This window comes from Aegilops tauschii, chromosome 5 (genome assembly GCF_002575655.3).
Source record: "Aegilops tauschii subsp. strangulata cultivar AL8/78 chromosome 5, Aet v6.0, whole genome shotgun sequence".
NCBI lineage: Eukaryota > Viridiplantae > Streptophyta > Magnoliopsida > Poales > Poaceae > Aegilops > Aegilops tauschii.
The window spans coordinates 200,665,607-200,683,878 of record NC_053039.3 but is presented as its reverse complement, the minus strand read 5'-3'; positions in this window follow the sequence as shown (position 1 = coordinate 200,683,878).

The window sequence follows — 18,272 nt, the reverse complement described above, 5'->3', positions numbered from 1 at the left end:
CGGGCACGGTGTACAGTGCTTTCGGTGAGGCGGATCTGTTGCGGCAGACGAGGGCTTGTATGAAGGACCAGCGATGGGGCGGACGAGGGAGTCAGTGAAGGGCCTACACTGTGGTGGACGAGGGCGCCGGTTAGGCAGATCCGGTGTGGTGGACCATGATGGCGGACAAGGAGATCTGGAGCGCTGGACAAGTGAGTCGGTGAAGCGGCTTCGGTGAAGTGGTGCGTTGGCAGTTGGGGGTTCCAAGGTGCGAAAGGTAGATCCGGCGGGGTCTGAGGTCCACCGCTGCGGCGGAGGACTAGATTCGGCGGCTTGCCGTGGCTGGGGGGTCGGGGAGGGGAAGGGGAGGGGCTCTGGGGAAGAATGTTGGAGGCAAAGAGGGGAAAACAATGGAGTTACCAAAGCAGCCCTTTTCCGTTCATGTGGCAGGGGTAAAACGGGAATATCGCAGGGCTACTTTCGGGCACGAGATATTTCGATGTGAGCGGGAAGTTTGAAAGCTTTTGGCGCCCGAAATTATAAGTGTTCTACTCTTGTACGGCCGACTATGATATCATGGCCGAGAATTTATTTGTTTTGCACGCAAAAAAAGTGCAAGTTTTGAAAATCAATGTCTCCAACTCGAAACTTAGATTGTCCATTCAATTCAAATATGGATCATTGAGCTAGTGCAAGTAAATACCATCATACGGGCCAATTCAAATGAAATTCCAAATGTGTTTATCTTAAATATGATGACAAAAGCAAAAATGTGTATGTGTATGAATAAAGTGGATGATTATAAAGTTTGAACATGCCCGTATGTGTATATCTCTAGGTTTGATATATGAATTTGAAATCATGAAATCCCGGGTTAAAAAATGTACCTCCGTTTAAATGAATTACAAAAGCTAATGATGGAGTCGAATTCCAATCTTAGATTTGTAATTCTGGTACGTCAAGGTATATCACGCATGTTCAAAAGTATCGTTATCTCATAGTCCAAACTGTGAAACAAATTGATCAACCATGAGTGCACACACTATTGACCATATATATCTCAATTACGCTAATGTCCCTCAAATAGACACCTAACTCATTATCTGAAGCCAACCCCCCCCCCACCCCCACCCCTCCGACGCCCCCCTCCCCCCCCCCCCCCCGCACACACACACACGCCGTTCTCTCCCCCAGACACGAACACATGAGCACATTAACACCCCCTCTCTTCTAAAGTACGGACCCCAATATAGGTCTCTTATCACTTTGTCTCTCTGGCATGCACATATCTCTTCCCCCACTCTCCAGGTCTCCCGGCATCTCTCTTTCCCAAGCACACGCACTATGTAGAGTGTATCTTTCTCATACACACAAAATGTCGCCCCCAAACGTCTATCTCCCTAGTTATGTGGTTCTCGCACACTCACCTCACACACCACCCCCACTGCAAACAAGCACACTTTGTCTCCTTGTGCACCACTCTCCTCTTTCTATCTCTCCCACATGCGGACCCGCCCCAGCTCCTTCCCGGTATACATATATGTCGTGACTCTTTCCATAGCTCCCTAATGTATCATCGTTCTCAATCTCGCACGTTGTTCTCTAGACCATCTATTCTAGATCTCTCATGAAGTCCCTATCACACACACACGATGACTGGCTTCCCTTGCGTCTCCGTACATAGGCCAATTTCGAACAACACCAACATTGTCTCCCTATCTATGCGCCACTTATGGACACAAACGACCCCTCTATCCCCCCTCTTTTCCTCTCTCTCTCTCTCTCTTCGTCGCTAGCTCTCTCTCTCTCTCTCGCTCTCACTCTCACACCCCTCTCCCACACACACTCGATGTCTCTTCCAAATAGTCTGCTCCCCGCCCGCACCCATACTATCCCGCCACTACACATGCCTTTGTCTCTCTTTGACACACATGTCACACCATTCCCCCTTCCCTTATACTAGGTTTACATCATTAGTGGTCTCTCTACTCCACATACACACACTCCCTCTCACACACAAACGCGCGCACAAACACCCATCTAGCTATCTGGATCCTTCTTTTAAGACACACACCCTTTCATATTCTCTACAGCTCTAGATATGTATATACCCCCCCCTCTCTAGCTCAGATGCACACCAAAATTCTACATCTCTCTAACTCACACATCTCTCCCCATGTCCGTATGTGTATCTCACACACTCACTCTCTGATTATGTCTATGTGTCTCCACGTTACACAACACAAAGCCCCATGTACATGTCTCTCTCTATCCTCCACACACATAGACACAAATAATCTATTATCATTGCCTCAGTCTCTAGACATATCACACACGCACACTGTCTCTCTCTCTCTTGCAAACACGCTCAACAAGGGTTTCCCCGTGAATAACTTACCGTCTATTCATCAACAGTCGTGGCAGTACGGCGAAAACGAGACGTGAAAAATAATAAATCTACACGTGCGTAGAGCACCTAGTATGACTACTAGGACTAGAGCAAGCCGAAAGCGCGCCGCCGTCACCCCCTCCTTATCGGCGACGGGAAAACCTTTGTTTTACACAGTCGTGAAGTCATTGTGCTAAGGCCCCACATGCTGAGCTGTTGAATAGAATGTAGATCCTAGTTTACGGAAACAAGTATTGATAATACATTTGTATCTCCATACTTATATTTCTTCTCTTATAAAAAAACCGAGTTGGTGATGATGGTATGCGTGCCATCTTGCAATAGACCGTCCGATCTATATCTGACGGATGGAAATTAAACTAAAAGATACCTGCACCTCTCTCCACATTTGCAGACAAGGCCTTCCCTCATTCATCCTTATCTCCAACAACCTCATTGTTGAGCAATTAAAAAAGGAAGCCTCTAGAACAAACTGGCCTGGTGGCCGCTGCCGGCGTCGTCCATCCCCATGGCTCCGCTCAGTCCGACAACCAATCACCACCACGCCCCACTCCTCTTCACCCTATCTCCTCTTTCACGAGATATCATTAGTTTTTACACATGGGATTACTCCTCCATGGGTCAATCACAACAAGTGTTTTATAAAAATATGCATCTTGATGTTCCGTGCAATGCATGGACATCTTGCTAGTACTCCTACAGAAGACTAAGTCGGTGATGATGGTGTGTCTGCCATCCGTCATTTTTAACCATTAGATCTACATCTAACGACTGTGAGGTAAGTTGTTGCCTTTTCTCACCAACATCCCACTTATCTACCAATTTGCAGAAAAATCCATAATTAGTATCTTAAAACCAACCACACCCCTCCCTCACCTCACCAAAACAGCCAAAGGAATATTTTTTGATTGAAACATAATATATCTCTAGTGATATATGTATATCAAAATTAGAGTGTTTTGTATCAAGTTTGTGAATAAGTATTATTCTAATTATGATCCGTTGCAACGCACGTGAACATTGCTAGTATTTCCAACCATTCCAAAAAATGCTAGTATTTCCATAGTTTCGAGTTTTCCATCAAGATATTAGTCACTCATGGTTGATATTTACTTTCAATCACGTACACATAGGCACTATGTAACTAGCCTTGCTTATTGACTTCCAAAGCTTAACTTAACTCCTACTTACAATATGTAGAGTATTTAACAAAAAACTACCACTTTCAACCAGCCCTAGGAAGAAACTATTGTAAAAAAATTAGCAAAAACATACCCAAAATTTCTTAATCCGTGCCAAAAACTACTTCTAGTGCCGATTAGGCTCGTTTAAACCCGTTTATGACAGGGTTAGCCCACACGTCCGTGCTGACGAGGCAGCTTAAACCAACACATTTTGTATGACCGTTGATACGAGGGACCCACATCTGACCTTCTATCCTGTTATATTCCCCCTCAAATCATTATTTTTCCTGAACATTACTTCAAACAGTACTGATGTGTGTTCGTCGGTGGCGCCGATGATGAGGGAGTTGGCCGCCGCTCCGCCGGACGGGCCGGACGCCGCGCTGGCGTCCGCATGGGTTGGCTGGCTGGCCCCAGCGTGACTCACGCGCGAGCAAGCCGCCGCGCTGGCCTTTGCTCGAGCCAGATGGCTGGCCTTAGCGCGGCGCGCGCGAGCAAGTCGCCGCGCCGCCGTGCCAATCTAGCTAGTAAACCTTGCAGACAAGCAGCTGGATGGAGCTATCTTGGCTAGCTAGCGGCCGCGAGCACCGGACGGAGCTGTCATCCGGGCTGCCGCAAGATGGCTCCGCACCGCCGGCGGTTTTGACCTCGCCTTCTGCCGGTGGCGGTAGCTGTGTCCCATGGCCAAGGATGACTAGGTGCACGGGCCGGAGGTAGGAGGTCACTCGGGGATTTTTGTGCAAACTGACATGTAGGTCCCACAAGTCATAACGCCTAACTTGCCTATCGAATAGAAGGTGTTGACTTAAGGGGCGACATGGGTTGAAACGTGCCTATAACGGCACTTTGTAGAGTACTCGTTTCTTGGTAGGGCTGCTTGGTAAGGGCATGTACAATGGTTCATAGGGTAGTCTTATCTTAAGTCTGCCACATATGCAAGTGGTACAGTAGTAGTTTCTTGGCATTATTAGTGGTTTCTTCGCATTATTAGTGGTTTCTTGTAGTAACGAACAATGTACTACTAGCGACAAAAGGCGATTCTAGGTTGCGTTGTACTCCAACGAGTACTACTAGTGGTCGCGGGAGTGTATACCTCGTTTTGTGGGTTCGATCCCGGCCGAACGCACGGCAGCCTTTTTTTTAAATATTAACTTCGCTGCGAGCCAATATTGTACACGGGTAGTTTGAGTTTTGAAGTCGACCGGACGTGTCGCACCACAATCTGGGTGCACTAGATAGCCCAGCCACGTGAACGGGTTTTCCTTCCCATCATCTCGTGACTCGCGTGCTCGCCCTAGCCGCACCTCTCTTGCAGCTTCCTCATCAGCTAGTAGCATATTTAAACTAGCGCCTCCCAATTAAGCCCGAGGAGCCGGAAAAGCCTGGCGCAGCATTGGGAACTGTGCAATATGGCTCTGTACGTAAAGTGCTAGTACTCTACTACTCTGTAGCTTGTGGCATTGCACGCATGGACTTCACTCCATTATCGGCTCTATAAAAGAAATTCCTCTTGACGTGATTTTTTTTAAATGGAGGCAAAAGCTTTGCCTCATCTCATTCATAAAGAAGGAACTACTAACAAAGTTCGATGAGATCCATTACACCTCCACAAATGGAAGCGAAAAGCTTAGTCTCGTTGTATCAAATAACTCAAATGTTCTTCCCCCGCAGTAACCGTCGCTGATACACAGGCTGCTAGTGTGTGCGTGAGAGGAGCGACTGAGTAGGCCAGCTACGCGCTTGAATAGAGCACCGAGAGTACCCACTAAGCAGGTGTACTTCCCCTGCATTGATAGTACAGCGATGGTTCTGGAGAACAGTACTACCCTCCACTTCCAACTGTAGCTCCTTGGCCCTGAGATTAAGAGTTCAAAACTGGTGCACTATACTAGAAGTACAGTAGATTGCACTACTAGTTGAGAAAGTAGTACTAGCACTGCTACAGTATGAGTACGTAGTAAATAATAGCCTCACGCCTTCTCTAAGGAACGATCGAGGAGCTACAGTTGGAAGGGACGAGGCCCTGCGGTTACTACGCTCTTATCTCCTCCTCGCCAGTTCCCCTCCCCCCGAAGAGAAGGCAGTTCGTCGCTGCTCCCATGGATTCGCTAGGCGGTTCTCCTCCTCGTCGGGGCTGGGAGACCTTGGACGATGATCCTCTGGGAGAAATCACACGCCGCTCCGACGTCCTCATCGTTGCAAGACTCGGTGCTTCCTGCACCAACTTTTTCAAGACGGTGCTTAAACAGGCTTGGGAAAAGGCCATGCTTGTTGGTCTTCCATGCGTCCTCGAGGAGAAGGTTCTTCTATGGGACAATCCTTCGAACAGTCCACCGCTCCCTGGCCATGGTTGCACGTTGACTCCGCTAGAGTTGCCGACGTTGAGAGGTAGTCGGATTTTGTCCGACGAGCAGGTCAGTCATGGAGTTTGATCATGTAGTACTTAGTTATTCCATTTCCATCCCGTAATTTCTCTGCTGCCCACCGTCTTATATATAGGTTTGGGTCGGTGCCAACGAAGATTGGCTTGCATACCTCCGACCGGTTACCACCGTCATTTTGCACAACATCCACAGCAGTGCGGCCGTTCCCGTAGACCCCTTCTCAACCATTGGGATCGGCCTTCCGAACTGGCTAGGCTTGAATACGTATGATGATGCCTACATGAGATTGAAGAAGATAGCAATTGCAGACCCGCCGACAAAGCGGCACGGCTATGACGATTACTATCTCATCGCGGTGTTCGACATAAGGATTGCCATCAATGCAAGAGGCAGTAACGGCAGAGGCTGGCGCATGTTGGCCGTGGCAGATTTGTACCCCTACATGTTCGAAGACGCCGTGCGCCATCTAGGCCACATCTTCGCGGTGACAAGCCAGGGGACTTGTTTCATCTGGTTGCCATCCTACGGTACGGGAGATTACAAACGGAATGCACAAACCATCATTTGCATCCCTAACGGTACTCCATTATTTTGCAGGGACTAGTCATCCCCCGATCAAAATAAGATCGCCGATCCTGGATGTGCATTTGCATCCGCGATTCAGTCTAACCAGGAACCTTGTAGCTGAGTTTGGCATATTGGGATCAACTATCTTAGCAGTCGTTACCCATGGTACCATTGATGTGCAACAATGGTCACACAATCTACCACGATCGGACTGTCACCATCTACCTAGGTTTTCCATTTAGTATTATGTTTTTTAACCCTCTCGCCTTCTCTTTCGTTGTTGTACTACTTACTAGTACTAGTAGGAGTACTTTTTACCTTGGAGGACGCGTATAGCTAGCTAGGTCCTTGAAGACTTGAACCCACTAGCTGCCACCATTTTTGTTTTTCCATGTCTTACTATCTCATCCATGTAGCCAAGAGTGGCTATATATAATAAGCCGATTATTTTACTTCCTCTATACCTGAGTAGTACTATTTGCTGCACAGTATTACTGACCGCCATATTTGAGCACAACATTATTATGCATGGACCTTGACTATGTACATCACCATGTGTGCAGATCTGAGATGCCGCGTGTACCAGATGAACAGCGCCGAGTTCGACCCCCGTGATGCTACGTGGGTGCCGAGGAACACTCTTGGAGAGTAGTCGCTTTTCATTGGGGACAGTTACCCCATTGTGAAGCGGATGCCACCTTCCGTGCACGACACCGAAGGCCTGCCGTTCATGAAGCACGGTTGTGTCTTTAGTGCGCACCGCCGGATGAACGACATGCTAGGACACGCTATCCCTGATTTATGCCGCTTCAGCTTGGATGAGTCTCCATCGTGTGGAACCGGACTAGAAAGCAGCGACAATGATTCCCGTTGCCCACCGCTATGGATCGTGCCATCCATGAAGAACACCTGGGACTAGAACCTGGAGGAGGACATGTAGCCCATCCATAACGTGTAAGTGGGGTGGTAAATTGTGAACGGTAGCGCTGTGAATATATGTAGACTAGTAGTGCACAAATTTATCACATGAATTGGAGATGAACTTGTGTGGCATACTGGCATTTGTCCTTTAGAATTTATTACTAGTAAATGTGTTATGTCTACGTGCAACTTGTGTGGTTGTTGCACGGGATCCAACACGCTCTTTGAGAAAAAAAAGGTGGCACAGCTTTGGATATAGGTGACGTGGCGCCATCATACAGTAGCATCGTTCGCTATAGTTGTAATACTCCTACTAGGACGACAACTCCTATAAAACCTTGCGCTTGGCTCTTTGCCTCTTCAGGAGGTTCAATAGTTCGTCTCGTGTGAACCTTGCACTTGGCGCTTCGCCTCTTCGGAAGGTCCAACAATGATGATACTACAGTACAATATGCTTCTGGCAATCTGACACCGATTGAACTGTTGCACGTCCACCGCGAGGGCGAGGGCGAGCGAGAGGGAGAGGGAGAGGGCGTTGTAGTCAAAACCCTCTCCTCGTCCTGCGAGCAACCGCGCGCGTGGGCGAGGGAGAGGCATAGTAATCAAGCTTCTCCTCATTCGGCGAGTTGACGGGACACATCAAAGCAGTACTAGTACTAGTCCTTTCCGGTAATATGGCTTAATTTGAAACGAGAAAATACACTGGCGGTCAACGTATGTAACAATACGCTCTTTACGGTCACTATATATAGTTTTGCCGTGATTATACGATCACTAGCTCATCGTAGAGCACCGTATTGCACCCTGCTGACCGGCCACATAGTCGACGTGGCACTTTGTTGACTGGTGAAATTGTCACCTGGTTTCTGGGTCCCACCTGTTAGTTGGCATAGCAAAGAAATCAGTTAAACAAAACTTTACGCATGCGCGACAGGAGTCCAACCCTTGCGCGCGAACCACCCTGGCTGTGTATGTGTGTGCATGCACGTGTACTCCCTCAGTCTTCCAACAAAGAGTGTACATCGGCTAAAAAACAAAGAGTGTACATCTACACTTCCAATGCATTTAGCCTTTAATCTAAAAACGATATTGATTGACTAATGCACCAACTTGTGCTCTAGCTATAGGCTACATGTGATGTGGAGGGGAACTCCATACGGCCGATCTTTCACGAAAGGAGTGGAACCCGTCCAAGAACACGAAGAACACGAGGGGGAAATGAGGGAAAACACAAGAGGAATCACTAAACCAACAAGATATAGTCACACATATGCTAGATCCTCGAAACACAAGTGCGGATACACGATCCAAAGTAAACAACGGACGATACAAAGGGTAACTGGTTCTTCTCCTAGAGGAGGTCTTGATGGGGCCGCCCGAGAGGGGGGGTCTTGAATCCAACGTGATCTTCTCCGAAGAGGGGCCGCGGTCACTCTCGAGGAGATGATCCATATGGATGAGCAAAAGCTATCCTCACATAGGAGCTACTGCTTTGCGAACCCTAAAAATGGGGAGGAGGAGGTCTATTTATAGCCCAAGGGGCGAAGGAGTAAGTGAGGGGATGAAATGGGTACACGGGCCTCGGCCCAAGTCACGCACGCAGGCGGTGGACGGATGATCCGGCAGTTGGTCCGGATGATCCGGGCTTCGGGGGTCCGGATGATCCGGGTCGGCGTCCGGATGGTCCGGCTGCGTCGGAGCAGCTGCGGGGGGTCCGGATGTCTGGGTCCTGGTCCGGACGTCTGGGTGTGGCCGGATGATCCGGGCCTGGGTCCGGATGATCCGGCTTCGTGGTGAAGCTTCGGGTGTCTTTGGGCGTTGTAGCCGGATCGTCCGGGCCGGGGTCCGGATCATCCGGGCTGGGGCCGGATCGTCCGGGCTTCTGCTGACTTAGCCCTTTTTCTTCTCCGTCTTCACGTCCATCTTCGTCTTCGGATTCTCCTTGTTCCTTGGCGTATCCATGGCTAACTCCTTGGTACCTGAGTATGCACAATGTCTCCGTTTGAGGTAGTAGCCATGTCTCATGGTCATCGAAGTGGAATTGTGAGAGGAGAGATGTCACCTCGGTTTCGAGAGCTCTTGCACATGATCGAGTCATGGGTCCACTAGGCACTTGGTGAGACAAAGGTAGGTCCATGGGGATGACCTTGGGATGCTCCGCATCATCTCCCCTCCCTTGGGAAAGATCCGACCTCGGATCGAAATCCTCATCACCATGGTACGGGGAGAGATCTTTGACGTTGAAGATGTCGCTCACGGAGTACTTGTCACGTGGAATGTCGATCTTGTATGCGTTGTTGTTGTAGCGTGCAAGCACCTGGAATGGTCCATCGGCTCGTGGTAAAAGTTTGGACTTGCGTTCGTTGGGGAAGCGTTCTTTGCTAAGGTGTAGCCATACAAGATCTCCAATGTTGAATATCATGGGTTGCTTGTTGACGTTGAGCTTGGTCGCGAGTCGTTGTACTTGGCGCGCGATGGTGTGCCTTGTATCTTCATGCATCTTCTTGAGGTGGTTGACTCGGGCACTCGCGTCCATGTTTGTGCGCTCTTGTAGTGGTAGAGGTAGAATGTCCAATGGGGACAACAGGTTGAAGCCGTAGACGACCTCGAAGGGGGACTTGCCGGTAGTTGAATGTCTTGCGCGATTGTAGGAGTACTCGGCAATAGGTAGGCACTCCTCCCACTCCGTGATGTTCCTCTTGATCAAGACGCGTAGTAGAGTGGAGAGTGTTCGGTACGTCACCTCCGTTTGGCCGTCGGTTTGTGGATGGTATGCTGTGGAGAATAGTAGCTTGATTCCGAGCTTGGCGCATAAGGTCTTCCAAAAGTAACTCAAGAACTTGACGTCGCGGTCCGAGACAATCGTCTTGGGCACTCCATGAAGTCGCAAGATTTCCCTACAAAAGAGGTTGGAACATGTGAAGCATCGTCTATCTTGTTGCAAGGAATGAAATGAGCCATTTTGGAGAATCGGTCCACAACAACAAAAACGAAATCCTTGTCATTTCTAGTTCTAGGCAAACCAAGCACAAAATCCATGCTAATATCTTCCCATGGTTGGAATGGAATTGGAAGAGGCATATATAAGCCATGAGATTGAGCTTTAGACTTAGCTTTGCGACATGTAGAGCATCGGTTGGTGATGCGGTTGACGTCGCGGAACATCTTATGCCAAAAGTAGTTCTTGGAGAGCGTAGCGAATGTCTTGTTGCGTCCAAAATGTCCCATTAGTCCTCCTCCATGAGATTCTTGCAAAAGTAACAAACGAAGAGAAGACTCGGGGATGCAAAGTTTGTTACCTCTCATAAGGTAACCATCTTTGATGTAATAGCGTTCCCAAGATGTATGCGTCAAACATTTGGCATAAGGAATGGCAAAAGTAGGATCATGCTCATACAAGTCTTTTATGTGCTCAAAGCCAATGAAATTCAATTCAAGTTTAGTAACAAGCATGCATATACGGGAAAGCGCATCTGCCACAACATTTTCTTCGCCTTTAATATACTTGATGACATAGGGAAAAGACTCAATAAATCACTCCACTTAGCATGACGCTTGTTCAACTTAGTTTGACCCTTAAGATATTTAAGTGTTTCATGATCGGTATGGATGATGAATTCATGAGGGCGGAGGTAATGTTCCCATTCACGCAAAACTCACACTAAAGCATATAGCTCTTTGTCATAGATGGGGTAATTGAGTTGCGCTCCGGAAAGTTTCTCACTAAAATAAGCAATTGGGCGCTTCTCTTGCGTTAACACACCTCCTATGCCATTACCACTAACATCGCAATGAATTTCAAAAGGTTTGTCAAAGTTGGGTAATGCAAGCACGGGAGCATGAGTAAGCAATTTCTTTTGCTCATTGAATGCGCTATCTTTAGATGGTCCCCAAACAAATGGTGCATTCTTCTTGCTCAAAGCATGTAAAGGTGAAGCAATGGTGCTAAAATCCTTCACAAATCTACGGTAGAAACTGGCTAAACCAAGAAAACTACGCACTTGTTGCAAATTGGTTGGTTGGGGCCAAGTTTTAATAGCATTAATCTTAGATTCATCAACATGAACACCCTTAGAAGATACTACGAAACCCAAGAAAACAAGCTTATCAACACCAAAGAGGCATTTTTCATGTTAGCATAAAGTTGCTCTTTTCGAAGAGTTTGTAGCACGGTGCGAAGGTGGGTGACATGCTCTTTGAGAGATTTGCTAAACACAAGGATATCATCAAAGTACACAACAACAAATTCACCAATATAAGGGCGAAACACATAATGCATGAGACGCATGAAAGTGCCGGGCGCTTCCGATAAACCCATAGGCATGACTAACCACTCGTACAAACCAAACTTTGTTTTGAAAGCGGTTTTCCAATCACCACCCTCTTGTATGTGTATTTGATAGTAACCACTTTTAAGATCAATTTTGGAAAAGATAATGGCACCGCTAAGTTCATCAAGCATATCATCAAGGCGTGGAATGGGGTACCTATAGCGAACGGTGATAGCATTGATGGGTCTACAATCGGAACACATGCGAAAGCTATCGTCTCGTTTTGGCACAAGGATGACCGGTACGGCACAAGGACTCAAACTTTCGCACACATGCCCATGGTCTATGAGATGCTTTACTTGCCATTGTATTTCTTTGGTTTCTTCGGGGTTGACGCGGTAGGGAGCCTTGTTTGGAAGTGGCGCTACGGGAATGAGGTCGATTCGGTGCTCGATGCCTCGTAGTGGAGGTAGACCCGGAGGTAGCTCGTCGGGGAAAACATCTTGGAATTCCTGCAATAAAGAAGATAACACCAAAGGTAGATTGTGAGAGGTGTTAGTTTTAGGTGCCTCGTCTTTGCACAATAGGACGTAGTGTAGGACACTTGATGGGTTCTCACACACTTCTAGAAAGCTGCGACAATGATTCCCGTTGCCCACCGCTATGGTTCATGCCATCCATGAAGAACACCTGGGACTGGAACTTGGAGGAGGACATGTAGCCCATCCATAACGTGTAAGTGGGGTATGGTAAATTGTGAACGGTAGCGCTGTGAATATATGTAGACTAGTCGTGCACAAATTTATCACATGAATTGGAGATGAACTTGTGTGGCATACTGGCATTTGTCCTTTAGAATTTATTACTATTAAATGTTTTATGTCTACGTGCAACTTGTGTGGTTGTTGCACGGGATCGAACACGCTCTTTGAGAAAAAAAAAGGTGGCACAGCTTTGGATATAGGTGACGTGGCGCCATCATACAGTAGCATCGTTCGCTATAGTTGTAATACTCCTACTAGGACGACAACTCCTATAAAACCTTGCGCTTGGCTCTTTGCCTCTTCAGGAGGTTCAATAGTTTGTCTCGTGTGAACCTTGCACTTGGCTTTTCGCCTCTTCGGAAGGTCCAACAATGATGATACTACAGTACAATATGCTTCTGGCAATCTGACACCGATTGAACTGTTGCACGTCCACCGTGAGGGCGAGGGCGAGCGAGAGGGAGAGGGAGAGGGCGTTGTAGTCAAAACCCTCTCCTCGTCCTGCGAGCAACCGCGCGCGTGGGCGAGGGAGAGGCATAGTAAGCAAGCTTCTCCTCATTCGGCGAGTTGACGGGACACATCAAAGCAGTACTAGTACTAGTCCTTTCCGGTAATATGGCTTAATTTGAAACGAGAAAATACACTGGCGGTCAACGTATGTAACAATACGCTCTTTACGGTCACTATATATAGTTTTGCCGTGATTATACGATCACTAGCTCATCGTAGAGCACCGTATTGCACCCTACTGACCGGCCACATAGTCGACGTGGCACTTTGTTGACTTGTGAAATTGTCACCTGGTTTCTGGGTCCCACCAGTCAGTTGGCATAGCAAAGAAATCAGTTAAACAAAACTTTACGCATGCGCGACATGAGTTCAACCCTTGCGCGCGAACCACCCTGGTTGTGTATGTGTGTGCATGCACGTGTACTCCCTCGGTCTTCCAACAAAGAGTGTACATCGGCTAAAAAACAAAGAGTGTACATCTACACTTCCAATGCATTTAGCCTTTAATCTAAAATCGATATTGATTGACTAATGCACCAACTTGTGCTCTAGCTATAGGCTACATGTGATGTGGAGTGGAACTCCGTATGGCCGATCTTTCACGAAAGGAGCGGATCCCATCCAAGAACACGAAGAACACGAGGGGGAAACGAGGGAAAACACAAGAGGAATCACTAAACCAACAAGATATAGTCACACATATGCTAGATCCTCGAAACACAAGTGCGGATACATGATCCAAAGTCAACAACGGACGATACAAATGGTAACCGGTTCTTCTCCTAGAGGAGCCTTGATGGGGCCGCCCGAGAGGGGGGTCTTGAATCCAACGTGGATCTTCTACGAAGACGGGCCGTGGTCACTCTTGAGGAGATGATCCGTATGGATGAGCAAAAGCTATCCTCACATAGGAGCTACTACTTTGCTAACCCTAAAAATGGGGAGGAAGAGGTCTATTTATAGCCCAAGGGGCGAAGGGGTAAGTGAGGGGACGAAACGGGTACACGGGCCTCGGCCCAAGTCACGCACGCAGGCGGTGGCCGGATGATCCGGGAGTTAGTCCGGATGATCCGGGCTTCGGGGGTCTGGATGATCCGGGTCGGCGTCCGGATGGTCCGGCGTCGTCGGAGCAGCTGCAGGGGGTCCGGATGTCCGGGTCCTGGTCCGGACGTTTGGGTATGGCCGGATGATCCGGGCCTGGGTCCGGATGATCCGGCTTCGTGGTGAAGCTTCGGGTGTCTTTGGGCGTTGTAGCCGGATCGTCTGGGCCGGGGTCCGGATCATCCGGGCTGGGGCCGGATCGTCCGGACGGAGGTCCGGATCGCCCGAGCTTCTGCTGACTTAGCCCTTTTTCTTCTCCGTCTTCACATCCATCTTCGTCTTCGGATTCTCCTTGTTCCTTGGCGTATCCATGGCTAACTCCTTGGTACCCGAGTATGCACAATGTCTCCGTTTGAGGTAGTAGCCATGTCTCATGGTCATCGAAGTGGAATTGTGAGAGGAGAGATGTCACCTCGGTTTCGAGAGCTCTTGCACGTGATCGAGTCATGGGTCCACTAGGCACTTGGTGAGATGAAGGTAGGCCCATGGGGATGACCTTGGGATGCTCCGCATCGACATGTCTATCCTTAATGACAGCATGCGACAACCTTGATTTAATCTTCTTCTCTCAATGGTCGCATGCACACATAAGTCTGCTACTTTTGGGCGTTAATTATGCCCTGGTCAATGTGTAAATCTCTAAATGTAAAGTCTTTCACGGACGTAGGGAGTAGGTTGAGCACTTGAGCGTGAGCGTGTGTGTTGCGTCGTGTGTTGTGTGCCGCATGGGTGCGTAAGTGTTGCGTGCGTCCATGTGTATGTGTGAGTGTTGCATGTTGCATGCATGCATGCATGAGGCTTTTACTCCCTCCCATTGACATGTTCATATTTCAAGCTTCCTATGTTCCCTCCATATGGTGATACTCCCTTTGTTCCCAAATACGGAGTAAAAGCCTGCCTCTGTTCCGAAATACGGAGTATTTGTCTTTCTAGAGATTTCAACAAGTGACTACGTACGGAGCAAAATGAGTGAATCTACATTCTAAAATATATCTACACACATCCGTATGTTGTATTCCATTTCAATGTCTAAAAAGACAATATTTAGGAACGGAGGGAGTAGCAAATAAACATTAAGTTCTCTTGTTTTTCCCTCCTTAGTCACGGTGCACAACCAAAGATGACTTATTCACCTGGATGGAGGGAGTAGATGGTCAAAGTTTGACACAAAATTAATGCATTGGTAAACATAATTTTTTGAGGAAAACGAGTGCATTAATTGAGTGTTTTTGCAAACTACAAAAGTTATTCCACCACTCATCATCTACCTTGGTTGATGAGATTTTTGAATTGAGCCCTATAAACCGGAAAGGAGGTAGTACTAGTACTCCTACATTATTGGCGTCGGGTGCCTTGGCCAATCTTTCATCTTGTTGGACAGGATGATGAGCGTACAGGCATAGGGATACTGTAGATAGGAAGTCTTCGCGATCCATTATTCCCCATCTCGGTGAGAGAGAACTATTCAACTAGTCTTCACAGTGAAGTGACAATACACGCTGCAGCAGATGGGACACTTAATTAATAAGCTGAACTAGCGTGTTGGTGTTACTAAATCAGCCTTACTCAGCACTGCCATCTTGTTTGCCAGTGGAGCACGCTTCCGCAAATACGACTACGCACCTCTCTCCTCCATTAACTGACATATGGGCCCTCTTGAGGTAGACCCACATGTTATTGGCATAACTATTTACACTCCGAAGGACGGTATATCCTTGTAGTAGTACTAGTAGAATTGAGATTTAATGCACTTTCTTCCCCGTCTTTCACTCTTCTTCCTCCTCTCTTCCCCATCGTCGGCCGCACACCATTTCCCCCCGCTCACTGCTCGCCCGCCCGGGCCATCTTCCTTGGTAGCTCGTGCGTACCATATCCCCCCGCTCACTACTTGGCCACACACGCCATCTTCTTCGCTCACCCGCCCGAATCCACTTCCCCGCTAGCTCGCAGGCACCGAAAACCCGAGTCACTCAGCGCCCTAAAAAACCCTATGGCAGAACCGACTGACACGCGGAGCCGTGATTGGAATTCCCTCCTTGATGTTCTCTTGGAGCAGATCTGTAATCGTATGGACCTGCTCAGCACCGTTCGTCTGGCTGCATGCTCGGTGTCTTTGTACCGTCTACTCGTCTGCAACCGGCCGGCTCTTTTGAAGACACCCTGCTTGCTGATGCCCGATCCTCGCAGGTGGCCCAGACACCGACTTGACGATCCTACGGAGGTTGTCGTGGTGCCCCTCGACATGCTACCACTACTCGTCCACCTGTCCTTCATGCGCAACCACTACTGGGTGGGCATGAAGGCCAACTAGATCGTCCTCATCCACCAATCCGGTAGTCCGTGGCGTCTCGTGGATATCTACACCCAGCGAGAGATCACCCTTCCATCATTGGATACCGCCGCCATCTAGTCTCCCGGCCCGTCAGACACTCATGCCTACTACGCACGAGATGCGTCGAGCTTTTGGCTCGACCTCTGTTTGCTGAAGGTTGTAATCTGTGAAGTGCCCACACCATGAGAAGACTACATGGATTATAATCTCATTGTTGTGCTCAACATGGGATTAGTCTATCTGGAATCCGGTTGCCATACATGGTTATGGCTCATCATCAATCCTCTTCAGCCAACATTTCTGTCTGATGCTATAGTGCACGATGGCATCGTTTACATGGTCGACGCACAGATTCGCTGCCTATACTGGTGGAATCTATCGTCGTGTAATTATTCTATCTCATCTCATCTTTACCTTATGAATACGACTGCCTGTTCATTGTTACAAATTTAGAATATATAGTATGTCTATAACCACATCATTGCTATATGTTCCTCTCATTTCCTAGATTTGTATGACCACACATGTTATTGTTAGAGTTGATATGAGAACAATTGGCATCTAATGATTGTTAGAATATATATTATGAGTATAACCTCATGATTGCTATATGTTACTCTAATTTCCAGGATTTTTATAAAACGCATGTTATTGCTTAGAGTTGATATGATAACTGTAGTAAGTGCTATGGTAGAATATGAGTAGGCCCTGTCATATCTGTTTTCCTCTCATTGTTACATGATGTTTGAACCATGATATATTGCTAGAATATGAAAGCCATTGGCTTTCTTTTTTAACTTGTGGTATGATTATGACCACGGCATTGCAATTCTCTGTCTATGATATGTGTCACTGTTATAATAATCTTAATTCCACACATACTCTGAACATGATTGTTTATTTTTGTCCTTTTGGTCTCCAATTTGAATTGTTGCAACAGACGCAAATGCGCTGGCCTTCATGATTCTAGGACCTGGAATCATACCAGCCGATGGGTGGTGGTTTATCGCTCATTCAGCTGACGGCGGTCATTTGATGCTCATTTGCACGTACCAAATTGACCAAACCATTTCATCAAACCACATGTGTACAATGCCTGGGGCGTTCGTGACATTGATGGCTATGGCTGCTTCGTGTTCGAGAAAGATCCCAGCTCCGTTGGGCCAGGCGTATTCAACTGGAGGCGGGTTTACAGCCTCGGCAACCACTCCATGTTCCTTGGTCTCAATTGTCCGATCATCCAACCAATCATCGATCATATCACCGGTGATGATTACCGTGCTATGCAACTTCCATTCACCAAGGGAAACTGTGTTTACACATCATACCATGGGTTTCATGAATCACCATATCCAGAGATTCGTAGACACAGCTTGTTGCCAAATAATCTTCAATGTGTGAAAGGCATCAAGCTTCCATGCGATGGGTTGCTTTTGCAAACCCGACATGCGGCGATGTGGTTCATGCCAACAACAAATATGCACAACTTGATTCGTACTGATATCTAGACTGAGCCATGTATCCTGCTGCTGTAGCGTGACCCTCTTTTGTTGGATAGTATGTACTGTTGTTAGTTTGAAGCACTCCTCTAGTTTGAAGGATAGATACCTTTCTGGGATCAAGTGCATCCTAACTCACCTGCGTAGGATGTACTGAAAATGATGATGAAGATGTTGTGCAGAAGCCATATATATATATATATATATATATATATATACACTATTCTGATCACGGGATCAGAATAATATTCTGATCACTACCTGAACTGCCTGAGTAACGCGTCTGAACTTCCCTCTGTACGAACCCGACCTTCGGGCTATCTTCGCAACCGTGGCTTCCCCCGCGAATT